Raw genomic sequence first — 15,356 nt, forward strand, 5'->3', positions numbered from 1 at the left:
TGACAAGTTTGAACGTTTTGCAAAAGGAGCATCTGAGAAGGTTGCATGTTTGGCAGAAGGAACTTCTAACAAGTCTGCATGTTTGGCAGAAAAAAAGTCAAGATTGAATATTTGGCAAATGAAACATCTCCCAAACTTGCATGTTTAACAGAAAACAAAACATCTGAGAAGACTGCATGTTTGGCAGAGACAACATATGAGAAGGTTTGATGTTTGCAGAAAGAATTTCTGACAAGCTTGCATGTTGGACAGAAGGAGCTACTGATAAGTTTGCAGGTTTAGCAGAATGAACATGTGAAAACATTGCATAAGTTTGGCAGAAAAAAATATCTGAAAAGATCACATGTTTGGCAGAATGAACATCTGATAATATTACATGTTTGGCAGAAGTAATATCTGATAAAGTCGCATGTTTGGCAGAAGAAAAAATTACATGTTTGGCAGAAGTAACATCTGACAAGTTTCAATGTTACCCAAAAGAAACATCTGAGAAGATTGCATGTTTGGCAGGAAGAACATCTGACAGGATTGCATGTTAGGCAGTAGAAAATGTGACAAGCTTTTATGTTGGCAGAAAAACAATTAGACAAAAAAACAAAAATAGACAAAAATTGCATGTTTGGCCAAAGAAACATCTGACAAGCTTGCATGTTTGGAAGAAATAAAATCTGACAGGCTTACATGTTTGGCAGTAGACAAATCTGACAAGCTTTTATGTTTAGCACAAAAAGTATCTGACAAGGTTGCATGTTTCCCATAAATTATTTGAAAAATTTTGAATTGTCCTGTGAAAGGTGGAAGATAATTAACGTCTGCTCTGAAAAGGTGCAGATGGCAAGTTTCATTGCTGAGAGTCTGGAGATAATGAAGTCTATTTCTGAGAGGCTGTAAAAGGTGAGTTTTTTCTCTAACCAACTGGAGATAAGAGGTCATTCTCTTAGAAACTGATAACTGTGAGTTCTTCTTAGAAACTGGAGATGGCAAGTTTCTCATCTGAGAGGCAGGAGAAAGTGAGGTCTTCCTCTGAGAGGCTGGAGGTGGTGAGACTCTCCTGAGATGTGAAAGAAAAAAAAAATCATGCTTTAAAAGCCTGGAGAAAGGAAGTTTCCCTGCCAAAAAGCAAAAGACAGTGAAGTCATATTCAGAGATGAAAAAAAAAACCCCACAAAACATTCTTGTGAGAATCTGGTGAGATCCTCCTTTGAAAAATTGGAAACAGTGAGTTTCTCCTCAGAGACAACATCTGAGAAGGTTTGATGTTTGCAGAAAGAAAGAAGCTGGACATAGTGAGAAGCCTGGGACTGTGAGGTCCTCCTCCAAGAGCCTGGAGACTGCAGGTTTTTCTGCTGAGATGCTGCAGACTGGGAGTCCCCCTTCTGAGAGTGTAGAGAAGGTGAGGTTCCCTTTCAAAAGGCTAGAGATGTCTAGGTCTTTCTCTGAGAGGCTGGAGATGGTGAGGTCCTTCTCTGTGAGACTGGAGACTGCAAGGTCCTTTTCTGAGAGCCTGGAGATGGTGAATGTCCCTGTCAAATGTCTTGGCCAGACTGGGTTTCTGCTGGTGCTTGACAGGGTGGGGGAGATGGGAAGGCCGAGGGTGAGTGTGGTGTCTCTGAAGCCAGTAGTCACAGCCATAAAAAAGTTATTTGCTGTGGAGGACCAAAAGGACCAGTTGCCTCTGAGCTTTTTCAGTTACCATGTCTTCTGAGACCCTTTGTACTAGAGCTGTGTTGATAATCTCTGGAAGAGTCACAAAAGTGTCGTCTGGGAGAAAATACGGAGGGTACACAATTGTATGTGCCAAAGACAGCCCTGGAATGAAACAGACAATAATAAAAGATAACAGGAACTGTGTGCTGAGCACTGAGGACTGAAAGAGGTGAGCAGATGTGTGAGAAACACCTTTTTCAGAGTTGGGGGTCTCTTGGGGAGTGGTGGTGAGGGAAGGATGTGGAAAAACGGGGTGGAGGCAGGGAAGCACTCCTGGCCTCCGGGGCTTTGATTCTCTTCTGAGATCCTGCACATGGCCAGGTCTTTTGTTGAGAGGCTAAAGATGGCAAAGTACTCTTCTGAGGGCCTGGAGATGGCAAAGTCCTGGAGATGGTGAAGTCTTCCTCTGAGAGCCTGTAGAGGTTGAAGTCTTTCTCTAGGAAACTGTAGAGAGGGAGTTGCTTCCCTGAGAGGGCAGAGACAATGAGGTTCTCCTCTAAGAGTCTGGAGATGGTAAATTTTACCTCCAGGATGGAAGATCCACAAGGTGCTCCTCTGAGAGGCTGGTGATGATGACGTCTTTCTCTGAGAGACAGGAGACTGACAGTGAGGTCTTAGTCTGAGAGGCTGGACATGGTGAGTTTCTCCCGTGAGATGCTGAGGACCCTGATGTCCTTTTCTGAGATGCTTGACATGGTGAATTTCTTCTCTAAGAGACTGGAGGTGGTGAGGTCCTAATGTCAGAGGCTGGAAACAAAAGGTTTCTCTTCTGAGAGTCTCCTCTAACAACAAGATCCTCCTCTGAGAGGGTTTTGATGATGACTCTTTTCTCTGAAAGGATAGACATGATCAATGTTTCTGTTGGAGCTATTGGCCAGAGAGCTTTGATTGCTGATGCTTGGTTGGAGATAGTGTGGTGAAGGGGAGGGTGAGTTTGCAGAGTCTTCAGCTGGTAGCCAAAGCCACAAAGAATATCTTTGCTGTGGAAAGCCAGAAAAGCCAGGTGCCCCTGAACTTCTTCAGTAATTGTGTCTACTTAGACCCCTGGTTGTGGAGCCTAGATCAGGATCTTGGGAAGCTTCACAAAGCTGCCATCCAGGGGCAACTATGGAAGGTGCAGCAGATCCTTGTCCTCAATAGAAGCACTTGAATGAAACAGACAATGGAAAGAGGTAAAAGGAACTGCCTGTTGGGGGCTGGGGATGGCAGGAGTAGCTGGCAGCTGTGAGAGAAGCACCAAATTCACAGCTTGGGAACTATGGAGGAGTGAGGATGAGGGGAGAACATATAAAAGTAGGGTGGGAGCAAGTGCACTGTCCTGGCCCCACAGACCTGGTCCACTTCTGTGATGCTGCACACAGCAAGGTACTCCACTGAGATGCTGGAGATGGCGATCTCTTCCTCTGAGAGGCTGGAGAGGTTGAGGTCTTCTTCTGCAAGACTGCAGACATTGAGTTTCCATTCTGCCATGCAGGAGACAATGAGTTCCTTATTTGAAAGAAGGAAGATCTGACAAGGTTGCATGTTTGGCAGAAAAAAAATATGACAAACTTGCATGCTTGGCAAAAGAAATACATAACAAGGCTGCATGTTTGGCAGAAGAAACATCTGAGAAGGCTGAATTTCTGGCAGAAGAATTATATGCCAAGGTTGAATTTTTGGCAAAAGCAACATCTGATGAGATTAAAAATTTAGCATGAGAATCTCTGACTCAATTGAACATTTGGCACAAGAAAAATCTTATAAGATTTTATGTTTGGTAAGAGAAACATCTGCCAAGACTGAATGTTTGGCAGAAGAAACATCTGAAAAGCTTGCATGTTTGGCAGAAGGAACAACTGAAAACCTTGTATGTTTGGCAGAAGGCACATCTGAGAAGATTGCATCTTTGGCAAAGGGAATATCTGACAAGGTTTCATGTTTGGCAGAAGAAACACCTGACAAAATGGCATATTTGGCAGAAAAAATGAGAAATGTACATGTTTGGTAGAAAATAATATGTGTCAAGAGTGCATGTTTTGCAGTAACTACATCTAACAAGTTTTAATGTTTGAGAGAAAAAACAGCTGAAAGGTTTTAATATTCTATAGAAAGATCACCTGACATGCTTGCATGTTTGGCAGAAAGAACATCTGACATGGTTGTATGCTTATCAGAATTAACATCTGACAAGGCTGAATGTTTGGCACACAGCTCAGGTGAAGAAATTGAAAGTTTGAGTCAGGGACATCAGGCAATTTTGAATGTCTGACAGAAAAAAATTAACACATGTGATCCAGTTGAATGTTTGGCAGGAGTTCTATTTAAGAATATTGCATGCTTGGGACAAGGAATATCCAACAAAGTTACATGTTTGGCAGAAGGACCTTGTGACAAGATGTCACGTTTGGCAGAAAAGACATCTGAAAAGGTTGGAAGTTTGGCAGAAGAAAATTTGAGGAGATTGTGTGTTTGGCAGAGGGAAAATCTGACAACGTTGCATGTTTGGCAGAGAGAACATGTTACAAAGCTGTATATTTTGTACAATAAATACCTGACATGGTTGAATATTATGCCAAAGAAACATCTGACAAGCTTGCATGTTTGGCAGAGGAAATATGTCACAAGACTGCAAGTTGAACATATTCTGCCAAACATTCAATCTCCTTTGAAGAAGAATCATCTGTCAAGATTGAATGTTTGGTGGAAGAAACATCTTACCAGCTTGCAGGTTTGGAACATCTGACTTACTTGCATGTTTGGCAAAAGAAACATGTGCCTCAATGGACTGTTTGGTAGAACTCACACTTAATAAGATTGCCTGTTTAGCAAAAAGAACATCAGATAGGCATGCATGTTTGGTAGCAGGAACATATGACAAGGTTACACGTTGGGCACCAGTAGCATCTGACAACGTGGAATGTTGTACTGTCTGACAATTCTGAGTGTTTCACACTAGGATCATGTGACAAGATTGAAAGTTTGATAAAAGGACATCAGAGAATTTTGAAAGATTGGCCAAAAAGAAGAAAAACATCTAATCCAATTGACTATTAGGTAGAAGTTCTATTTAAGAATGTTGCATGTTTGGGATAAGGAATATGTGACAAGGTTGTGTGTTTGGCAGAAGAAACATCTGTCAAAATGGCATGTGTGGCAGGAGAAACATCTGTCAAGATTGATTGTTTGGCAGAAGAAAGAACTTACCAACCTACAGATTTGGCAGAAGGAACATCTGACATACTTGCATGTTTGGCAAGAGAAACATGTGCCACAGTGGAATGTTTGGTAGAACTCACACTTATGAAGATTGCAGGCTTAGCATAAAGAACTTGTGACAAGCTTGCATGTTTGGCAGCAGTAACATCTGACAACATTCAATGTCTTACAAAAGTAACACTTGAAAGCCTGGGTGTTTGATCCACAAATTACGTGGCGAGATTGACAAAGAGACATCAGAGAGTTTTGAATCTTGGCCAAAAAAAAAAAAAAGAAAAAAAAAAAAAAACATCCGATGCAATGGAATGTTTGGCAGAAGTTCCATGTAAGAATATTGCATATTATAGATAAAGAACACCTGACAAGGGTACATGTTTGGCAGAAGGAAAATCTGACAAGAGTGCATGTTTGGCATAGGAAACATCTGTCAAGATGGCAGCTTTGGCAGAAGAAACATCTGACAATATTGCAGGTTTGGCAGAAAGAATATCTAACATGCTTACATGTTTTGGAAAAGAAACACAGGCCTCAATGGAATGTTTGGCAGAACTCCTATCTAAGAAGATTGCATGTTCAACAGAAAGAAGATTAGACATCTGACAATGTTGAATGCTTGATAGAAGGAATATCTAACAAGTGTGAATGTCAAAAGAAACTTCTGTCACAATAGACTGTTTCACAGAAAGAAAATTTCAGAAGACTGCTGAGAAAATTTCAGAAGTAACCGCTGAGAAAATTGCATGGTTGACAACAGAACTGGAAATGCCAGGATGTCCAGCAAAAGTCTGCTGCAGGGGTGGAGCCCTCATTGGAGAACCTCTATAAGAGCAATGCAGAGGGGAAATGTGGGGTTGGAGCCCCCACACAGTCCCCACTGGGGCACTGTGCAGTGGAGCTGTGATAAAAGGGCCACCATTCTCCAGACCCCAGACTAGTAGATTCACCAAAAGCTTGCACTGTGAGCATGGAAAAGCCACAGGCACTCAACACCAGCCCTTGATAGCAGCCATGGGGGCTGAATCCTGCAGAGCCATGGGGGTAGAGCTTCCCAAGTCCTTAGGGGCCCACCCCTCGGTCAGTGTTGCTTGGATATGAGACATGGAGTCAAAGGATATTATGTAATGACTTTCTTGCTGGGTTTTGGACTTGCATGGGGCCTGTAGCACCTTTGTTTTGGCCCATTTCTCCCTTTTAGAAAGGGAATGTTTACCCAGTGCCCATACTCCCATTGTATCTTGAAAGTAACTAACTTGTTTTTTATTTTACAGGCTCATAGGCAGAAGGGACTTACCTTGTTTCAGATGAAACTTTGGACTGTGGACTTTTGAGTTGATGATTAAATGAGTTAATACTGGGGAACTGTTGAGAAGGGGTAAGTGTGTTCTGTAATGTAAGAGGAAGATGATATTTGTAGGGGGCCAGGGTCAGAATAAATAGTTTGGATTTGTGTGCCTGTCCAAATCCCATGTCAAAGAAACGCCTAGTGGGAGTTGATTGGATCATGGGGTTGGACTTTTCCCTTGCTGTTCTCATGATAATGAGTGAGTTCTCACAAGATATGGTTGTTTAAAAGTGTTTAGCACCTCCTACTTCACTCTCTTCCTTCTGCTCTGGCCACGTAAGACATGTCTGCTTCCCCTCTGCTTTCTGCCATAATTGTAAGGTTCCTGAAGCCTTCCCAGAAGCAGAAGCCTGTACAGCCTACAGAAGGGTGAGCCGATTAAACATCTTTTCTTTATAAATTACCCACTCTCAGGTAGTTCTTGATAGCAATATAAGAATGGACTAATACATCATCTGAGCACTGCTTGCTTCTCCAATGTCATCTTCTGATGTTCTCCTCCACTTTCCTGAGCTTTCCTCATAATGAACTCTTGGGGCTCCCCCTCAACTTGTTGTCTTCTCTTTTAATTCCCAGCATTTGTACACACTCCTCTCTCCTTAGAATATCCTTCCTGCCTCCTCTTGACCCCAGACTCATACTCTGATTTTGCAAGTTGACTCAGAGGTGTCTCCTCCTTCTGAGAATGTCTCTGATGCCACCCTTCTCCCACTCCAGAGTAGGCAGGTACTCATCCCAGATTATCCTATAATGCCCTGTGCTTAGCACTTTCATATAATAAAATTGACTGAACACCTACTATGCACCAAGTATTAATGATACAGGGTGAGGAAAAAGGACAACGCCCATGCCTTCATGGAGTTCACAATGTAGCAAAAAATGATCTCCTACACAAACACAAATTCACTAGGAAAACAAAAGTCCAGCACTCACCACATATGCTGCACTGCTTTTTCACTTGTCCAGCTCTGCCTCTAGACCAGCTCTGTCCACTATAATAGCTACTAGCACATGTGTCCTCTGAGCACTTGGAATGTGTTTAGTGGCTCATGATAAAATACTATATCAGATATCTTAGGTTGCAGAAATTATCAATAAAATTAATTTTACTGCTTCTTTTTAGTTTTTCTTTTTTTTATGCTCTACTCTAAGGTCAGCAACTGATGTTTTTTCATTGTATCCCCAATGCCTACTAGAGACCTTGCCATAGAACAGGACTCAAGAAGTAGTTAAGTAAAGGAATATGAACCCAAAACACAGACAGGGACTCAAATTCCAGGCAATGGTGCCACCCAGATGGGAGAGGGCAGAGCTGTGCTTGAAGGTTACTCAGGCCACTGGGAGAGTAACAGATCAGGAGAGTAGGAAAAGCATTCAGGGAGAGGCTACCCACAGATAAGGAAAATGGCTGGAACCCATGCTTCAAAAGCCATTCGATGCTAATGCCAGACAGCAGACACTCTGGAAAAGCCAACCAGGGAGATATGTTCTGCCTTTCTCTGCCAAATTTCTGCTATCCTGCCTCTGATACTCCTATAGGTGACAGAGTGATCTTGTCCCTATAGGAGTTTGGCTCAACCATGCTAAAAAAAACATGAGGACAAGGCTAGGTGTGGCGGCTCACACCTGTAATCCAAGTACTTTGGAAGGCCAATGTAGGAAGAATGCTTGAGGACAGGAGCTTGAGACCAGCTTGGGCAACATAGTGAGACCACTTCTCTACAAAAAATCAAAATAAAAATTAGCCAGGAATGGGGGCATGCACCTGTAGTCCTAGTTGCTCAGGAGGCTAAGATGGGAGGATTGCTTGAACACAGGAGTTCAAGGCTGCACTGAGCCATGGTTACATCACTGCCCTCTAGACTGGATGACAGAGAATGACCCTTCCTGTAAAAACAAACACACACACACACACACACACACACACAAACAAACAAAAAACATGTAACTGGAAATGGTGGTATATTTCAATGTGGAAAGCTGATCAGAGACAACATGCACTTAACACAAGTGAACTCTGACAAAATTCCTCCCATATTACATCATGGGATACACTCCTCCCTGATCATTTACTGCATAAACATCTTATAAATATATGTCACCTTATGGATTTTTCTACCTTTGTTACTAAAGGGAAAGGAGTGTTTCCTGAACTCAGGGAGGCATGCATAAACATTAACTGTTGCTTTTCTACATTGTTAAATAGATTGGAAATAGAGGTGTCGTAGGTGACAGAGGTAATTTTTAATTAAAATTGCAAGCAGGAAGAACAATTGCCTCCCTACTAAGAAACACACACTTCGTTATGCTGCATATTTATAGATACTTAAGATTAAACTTGGTCAGGAGGGGAAGCTAGAATGATTGTTTATGACTGAGTGCTCATAAGTGGGAGTTGAACAATGAGAACACATGGACACAGGGAGGGGAACATCACACATTGGGGCCTGTCGTGGCATGGGGGAAAAGGGGAGGGAGAGCATTAGGAAAAATACCTAATGCATGCAGGGCTTAAAACCTAGATGATGAGTTGATAGGTGCAGCAAAACACCATGGCACATGTATACCTATGTAACAAACCTGCACATTCTGCACATGTATCCCAGAACTTAAATTTAAAAAAAAGACTGAGTGCTAGAAAAACTCTTATTCCAACTATATTTATAAACAGCACTGGAAGACCTAGCTATAAAAATGAGATAGAGAAATAAATGGCATTCAAATGGGAAGAGAAGAAGCCAAATTATCCTTGTTTGCAGATGACATGATCTTATATTGGGAAAAATCTAAAGACTCTACCAAAAAACTGTTAGAACTGATAAATAAATTCATTACAGTTTCAGGATACAAAATCAACATATGAAAATCAGTAGCATTTCTGTATGCCAACAGTGAACAATCTGGAAAAGAAATCAAGAAAATAATGCCTTTTACAATAGCTACACATAATATAAAATACCTAGGAATAAACTTAGCCAAAGAAATGAAGGAGCTCTGCAATGAAAACTATAAAACATTGATGCAAGAAATTAAAGAAGACACCAAAAAAATGGAAAGTTCTTCCATATTCAGGGATTGGAAGATTCAATATTGTTACTATGTCCATACTACCCAAAGCAACCTACAGATTCAATACAATCTATATCAAAATACCAATGATGTTCTTCACAGAAATATAAAAAATAATCCAAATATTTATCTGGAACCTCAAAAGATCCAGAATAGCCAAAGCTACCCTGAGCAAAAAGAGCACTACTGGAGGAATTACATTACCTAAATTTATACTGCAGAGCTACAACGATCAAAACAGCATGGTACTGGCATAAAAACAGACACACTGGCCAATAAAACAGAGAATTCAGATGTAAATCCATACATTTACCATGAACTCATTTTCAACAAAGGTGACAAGAACATACATTGAGAGAAAGACAGTCTCTTCAATAAATGGTGATGGAAAAACTGGATATCCACATGCACAAGCATAAAACTACAACCCTATCTCTTACCATACACAAAAATCAAATCAATAAAGATTACAAACTTAAATCTAAGTCCTCAAGTTATGAAACCACTACAAAAAAACATTGGGGAAACTCTTCAGGACACTGGTCTGAGTAAAAATTTCTTGAGTAATACCCTATGAGCACAGGCAATCAAAGAAAAAACTGACAAACGGGTTCACATTAAGTTAAAAAAGCCTCTGCCCAGCAAAGGAAACAGTCAAAAAAGTGAAGAGACAACCCATAGAATGGGAGAAAATGTTTGCAAACTATCTCTATTTCAAGAAACTAATAGCCAGAATACATAAGGAGCTCAAACAACTCAAAAAATCTAATAATTGGATTTTAAAATGGGCCAAAAATTTGAATACTCATTTCTCAAAAGAAGACATACTAATGGCAAACAGGTTTATGAAAAATTCTTATGAACTTTTCTCACCCCAGTTAAAATGGCTTACATCCAAAGACAGGCAATAACAAATGCTGGTGAGAATGTAGAGAAAAGGGAACACTGGTACACTGTCGGTTGGAATGTAAATTAGTAAATTAGTACAACCACTATGGAAAAGAGTTTGGAGTTTCCTCAAAAAACAAAAAATAGAACTACCACAGAATCCAGCAATCCTACTGCTGAGTATATACTCAAAAGAAAGGATATCAGTGTATCAAAGAGCTACCTGCACTCCCATGTTTATTGCAGCACTATTCACAATAGCCGAGATTTGGAAGCAACCTAAGTGTCCATCAGCAGATAACTGGATAAAGAAAATGTGGTACTTATGCACAATGGAGTACTATTCAGCCATAAAAAGAATGAGATCTTGTCATTTGCCACAGCAGGGATAGAACTGGAAATCAATATGTTAAGGTAATTAAGCCAGGCACAGAAAGAAAAACTTTGCGTGTTTTCCCTTATTTGTGGGAGCCAAAAATTAAAGCAATTGAACTCATGGAGATAGAGAGTAGAAGGATGGTTACTACAGGCTGGGAATGGTAGTTGAGGTGGGGATGGGAGGGGGAGAGTAGGGATGGTTAATGGGTACAAAAATATAGTTAAATAGAATAAATAAGCCCTAGTATTTGATAGCACAACACTACAGTCAGCAATACCTTATTGCACATTTAAAAATAATGAAAAAATTTATAATTGGAATGTCTGTAACACAAAGAAAGAATAAACGCTTGAGGTTAAAGATACCCTATTTATCCTGATGTGATTATTTTGCATTGCATGCCTATATTAAAATACCTCATGTGCCCCATAAATATATACACCTAATATGTACCCACAAAAATAAAAAATAAATTTTAAAAAACAGCACTGAAATCTTAGAGCAATGAAAAATAACAAAGCTTGAGAGTCTCCAGGAAGCAAAGGTGTCTATCCATTAGGCTGAGATCTCCAAGCAGACCAGGCACTCACCTACACCTGCTCCCAAAATGAAAATTGCACTCAAGCTAGGAGAGGCAGGAAAAGGTGACTTTACCAGAAATTTCATGTGAAAACTTTAAACAAAGGCAAGAATCTAACGGATCATGAAGACCTGAGCAGGACCTGCACAGCAGCCCACATCTGGCCAAACCTCATTAATTCTGAGGAACCAGGCTAAGGCAGACCTTCAGATTGTAAAATAAGTTTCACAGAGTAGGTTTTTCACAAAAACAAGAGGTGAGGATGTGTCTCAAGTATTTCCGAGGAAAATAATTGTTTTCAACCATTTCAAATGTGTATCAGTCTGTTTTTGCATTGCTATAAAGAAATATCTGAAACTGGATAATGTATAAAGAAAAGAGGTTCAATTGGCTCACTTTCTGCAGGCTGTACAAGAAGAATAGCAGCTTCTGGGGAGGCCTCAGGGAACTTTCAGTTGTGGCAGAAGGCAAAGTGGGAGCAGGCATGGCCAAAGCAGGAAGACAGAGATTGGCTTTGTGTCGCTCCTCAGCAAGACTGGTGGTTCCTTCCTGCCTCTCTTCTCCCTTCCCCATTCTGGGTTTTTCTCCTCTCTGCTTCCCATTCCATCATAGGGGAATAGGGCCAAGTATTTTGGATGGGAAACAGGAACTGAGACATGAATGTCCTAGGTTTTTGAAAGCACTGCTATCTTTAGTCTTGCTATTTCTTCGGCATTCGTGTCTCAGTTCCTGTTGCTGAGGAGCCACACAAAGCCAATCTCTGTGTGCAGCAGGGATTGTTTTCTAAAAAAGGAGCACAAGGATGCAAACAAGATCACGTGACTTTTAGAGACTGCAATCCCAGAAACTTCACTAAAGGGCATGAGGACCCCATCAGCAGGCACAATAAGAATGGACCTACATACTCCAAAATGCTGAGTCCTAAAAACAAAGACAAGATTTAATGCTGCTATGTGTTCAGTCTGAGGAGTGAAGGGAAGAAAACAGAGAAATAAAGATAGAAGGCATAACCATAAAAGTGAAGCTTGTCTGTTTCTTAGCCAGAATGTTGTTTATATGGCTCTGATGACTGGGGGAACACCAGGGTCCTTGGTCTCAAGTCAATAGGATTAACAACACAGAGACACAAGGAGTGGTTTTTAAGGAGCAAAAAGTTTAATTGGCAAGATAGGAGGAAGGAAGAAGAAAACAGCTCTCCCCACAGAGACAGAGGGAGGAGAGATTCAGTCAAAGAGAAAACCCTGTGTGCAGCAGAAAAGTAGTTGATTATATTGGGACACTGGAAGAGGCGGTGTCTGGCTTGCATAGGGTCCAAGGGATTGGTTTCACCAGGTGTGTTATTTACGTAGCCCATGACAAACCTGGTCCTCCCACCTTAGCTCTTTAATATGCAAATGTGGATCGCCATGACGTTCTGAACACATGGTGTTATCTGGAGGTGGTCATGACACTTGGTACACCTTGGTGACAAAGAGAAGATGGCAGAAATTACCATATTAAGTAAACCCATTTTCAAAGGGTTGGCATTTACATATCAAAGCTTGCTGGCCTGGCCCTTCAAGCTGCCATTTCTGTTAGAAAAGGATGGTTTGGGGGTTGTCTCTTATTACAGGAAAATTTCCACCAAGAACCTTGACACTTACTATCTGCTTAAAATAATTTCTTACAGGCAGTTCCAGGATGGCCGAATAGGAACAGCTCCAGTCTATAGCTCCCAGTGGGAGCAATGCAGAAGATGGGTGATTTCTGCATTTCCAACTGAGGTACTGGGTACATCTCTGGGGATTGTCGGACAGTGGGTACAGGACAGTGGGTGCAGCCCACCGAGCATGAGCTGAAGCAGGGTGAGGCATCACCTCACTTGGGAAGCGTGAGGGTCAGGGAATTCCCTTTCCTAGCCAAGAGAATCTGTGACAGATGGCACCTGGAAACTCAGGTCACTCCCAACCTAATACTGCGCTTTTCTAACTGTCTTAGCAAATGGCACACAAGGAGATTATATCCCGCGCCTGGCTTGGAGGGTCCCACGCCCACAGAGCCTCGCTCATTGCTAGCACAGCAGTCTGAGATCGAACTGCAAGGCGGCAGCGAGGCTGGGGAAGGGGCGCCCACCATTGCTGAGGCTTGAGTAGGTAAACAAAGCAGCCAGGAAGCTTGAACTGGATGGAGCCCTCTGCAGCTCAAGGAGGCCTGCCTGCATCTGTAGACTCCACTTCTGGGGGCATAGCCAAACAAAAGGCAGCAGAAACCTCTGCAGACTTAAATGTCCCCATCTGACAGCTTTGAAGAGAGTAGTGATTCTCCCAGCACAGAGTTTGAGATCTGAGAACAGACAGACTGCCTCCTCAAGTGAGTCCCTGACCTCTGAGTAGCCTAACTGGGAGGCACCCCCCAGTAGGGGGAGACTGACACCTCACATGGACGGGTACCCCTCTGAGACAAAGCATCCAGAGGAACGATCAGTCAGCAACATTTGTTGTTCAACAATATTCACTGTTCTGTAGCCTCCGCTGCTGATACCCAGGCAAGCAGGGTCTGGAGTGGACCTCCAGCAAACTCCAACAGACCTGCAGCTGAGGGTCCTGACTGTTAGAAGGAAAACTAAGAAACGGAAAGGACATCCACACTAAAACCCCATCTCTACGTCACCATCATCAAAGACCAAAGGTAGATAAAACCACAAAGATGGGGAAAAACAGAGCAGAGAAGCTGAAAATTCTAAAAATCAGAGCGCCTCTCCCCCTCCAAAGAAATGCAGCTCCTCACCGGCAATGGAACAAAGCTGGATGGAGAATGACTTTGACAAGTTGAGAGAAGAAGGCTTCAGATGATCAAACTTCTCCGAGCTAAAGGAGGAAGTTCGAACCCATTGCAAAGAAGCTAAAAACCTTGAAACCAGATTAGATGAAAGACTAACTAGAATAACCAGTGTAGAGAAGTCCTTAAATGACCTTATGGAGCTGAAAACCATGGCAAGAGAACTATGTGATGAATGCACAAGCTTCAGTAGCTGATTCGATCAAGTGGAAGAAAGGGTATCAGTGATGGAAGATCAAATGAATGAAATGAAGCGAGAAGAGAAGTTTAGAGAAAAAGGAGTAAAAAGAAATGAACAAAGCCTCCAAGAAATATGGGACCATGTGAAAAGACCAAATCTGTGTCTGATTGGTGTACCTGAAATGATGAGGAGAATGGAACCAAATTGGAAAACACTCTGCAGGATATAATACAGGAGAACTTCCCCAACCTAGCAAGGCAGGGCAACATTCAAATTCAGGAAATACAGAGAAGGCCACAAATATACTCCTCGAGAAGAGCAACTCCAAGAGACATAATTGTGAGATTCACCAAAGTTGAAACGAAGGAAAAAATGTTAAGGGCAGCCAGAGAGAAAGGTCGGGTTACCCCCAAGGGGAAGCCCATCAGAGTAACAGCAGATCTCTTGGCAGAAACTCTACAAGCCAGAAGAGAGTGGGGCCAATATTGAACATTCTTTTTTTATTATTATTATACTATAAGTTTTAGGGTACATGTGTACAACGTGCAGATTTATTACATATGTATACATGTGCCATGTTGGTGTGCTGCACCCATTAACTCATCATTTAACATGAGGTATATCTCCTAAAGCTATCCCTCTCCCGTCCCCCAACCCCACAATAGGCCCTGGTGTGTGATGTTCCCTTTGCTGTGTCCATTTGTTCTCAGTGTTCAATTCCCACCTATGAGTGAGAATATGCAGTGTTTGGTTTTTTGTCCTTGCAATAGTTTGCTGAGAATGATGATTTCCAGCTTCATCCATGTCCCTGCAAATGACATGATCTCATCCTTTTTTATGGCTGCATAGTATTCGTGATATATATGTGCCACATTTTCTTAATCCAGTCTATCATTGTTGAACATTTGGGTTGCTTCCAAGTAATTGCTATTGTGAATAGTGCCACAATAAACATACGTGTGCATGCATCTTTATGGTAGCATGATTTATAATCCTTTGGGTATATACCCAGTACTGGGATGGCTGGGTCAAATGGTATTTCTTGTTCTAGATCCCTGAGGATTCACCACACTGACTTCCACGTGGTTGAACTAGTTTACAGTCCCACCAACAGTGAAAAAGTGTTCCTATTTCTCCACATCCTCTCCAGCACCTGTTGCTTCCTGACTTTTTAATGATCACCATTCTAACTGGT

General features: G+C 41.8%; 1 long non-coding RNA gene across 1 annotated transcript; it reads left to right on the forward strand.

Annotated features, from left to right (window-relative positions):
* Positions 1-864: 864 nt before the first annotated feature.
* On the forward strand, positions 865-15,129 carry LOC117981574 (uncharacterized). Its single transcript, XR_004673162.3, has 3 exons — positions 865-1,393; positions 6,174-6,277; positions 12,833-15,129. It is a non-coding gene; the product is annotated as an uncharacterized LOC117981574 (long non-coding RNA).
* The last annotated feature ends 227 nt before the right edge of the window (positions 15,130-15,356 follow it).

Source organism: Pan paniscus, chromosome 7 (assembly GCF_029289425.2).
Source record: "Pan paniscus chromosome 7, NHGRI_mPanPan1-v2.0_pri, whole genome shotgun sequence".
Taxonomy (NCBI): Eukaryota; Metazoa; Chordata; class Mammalia; order Primates; family Hominidae; genus Pan; species Pan paniscus.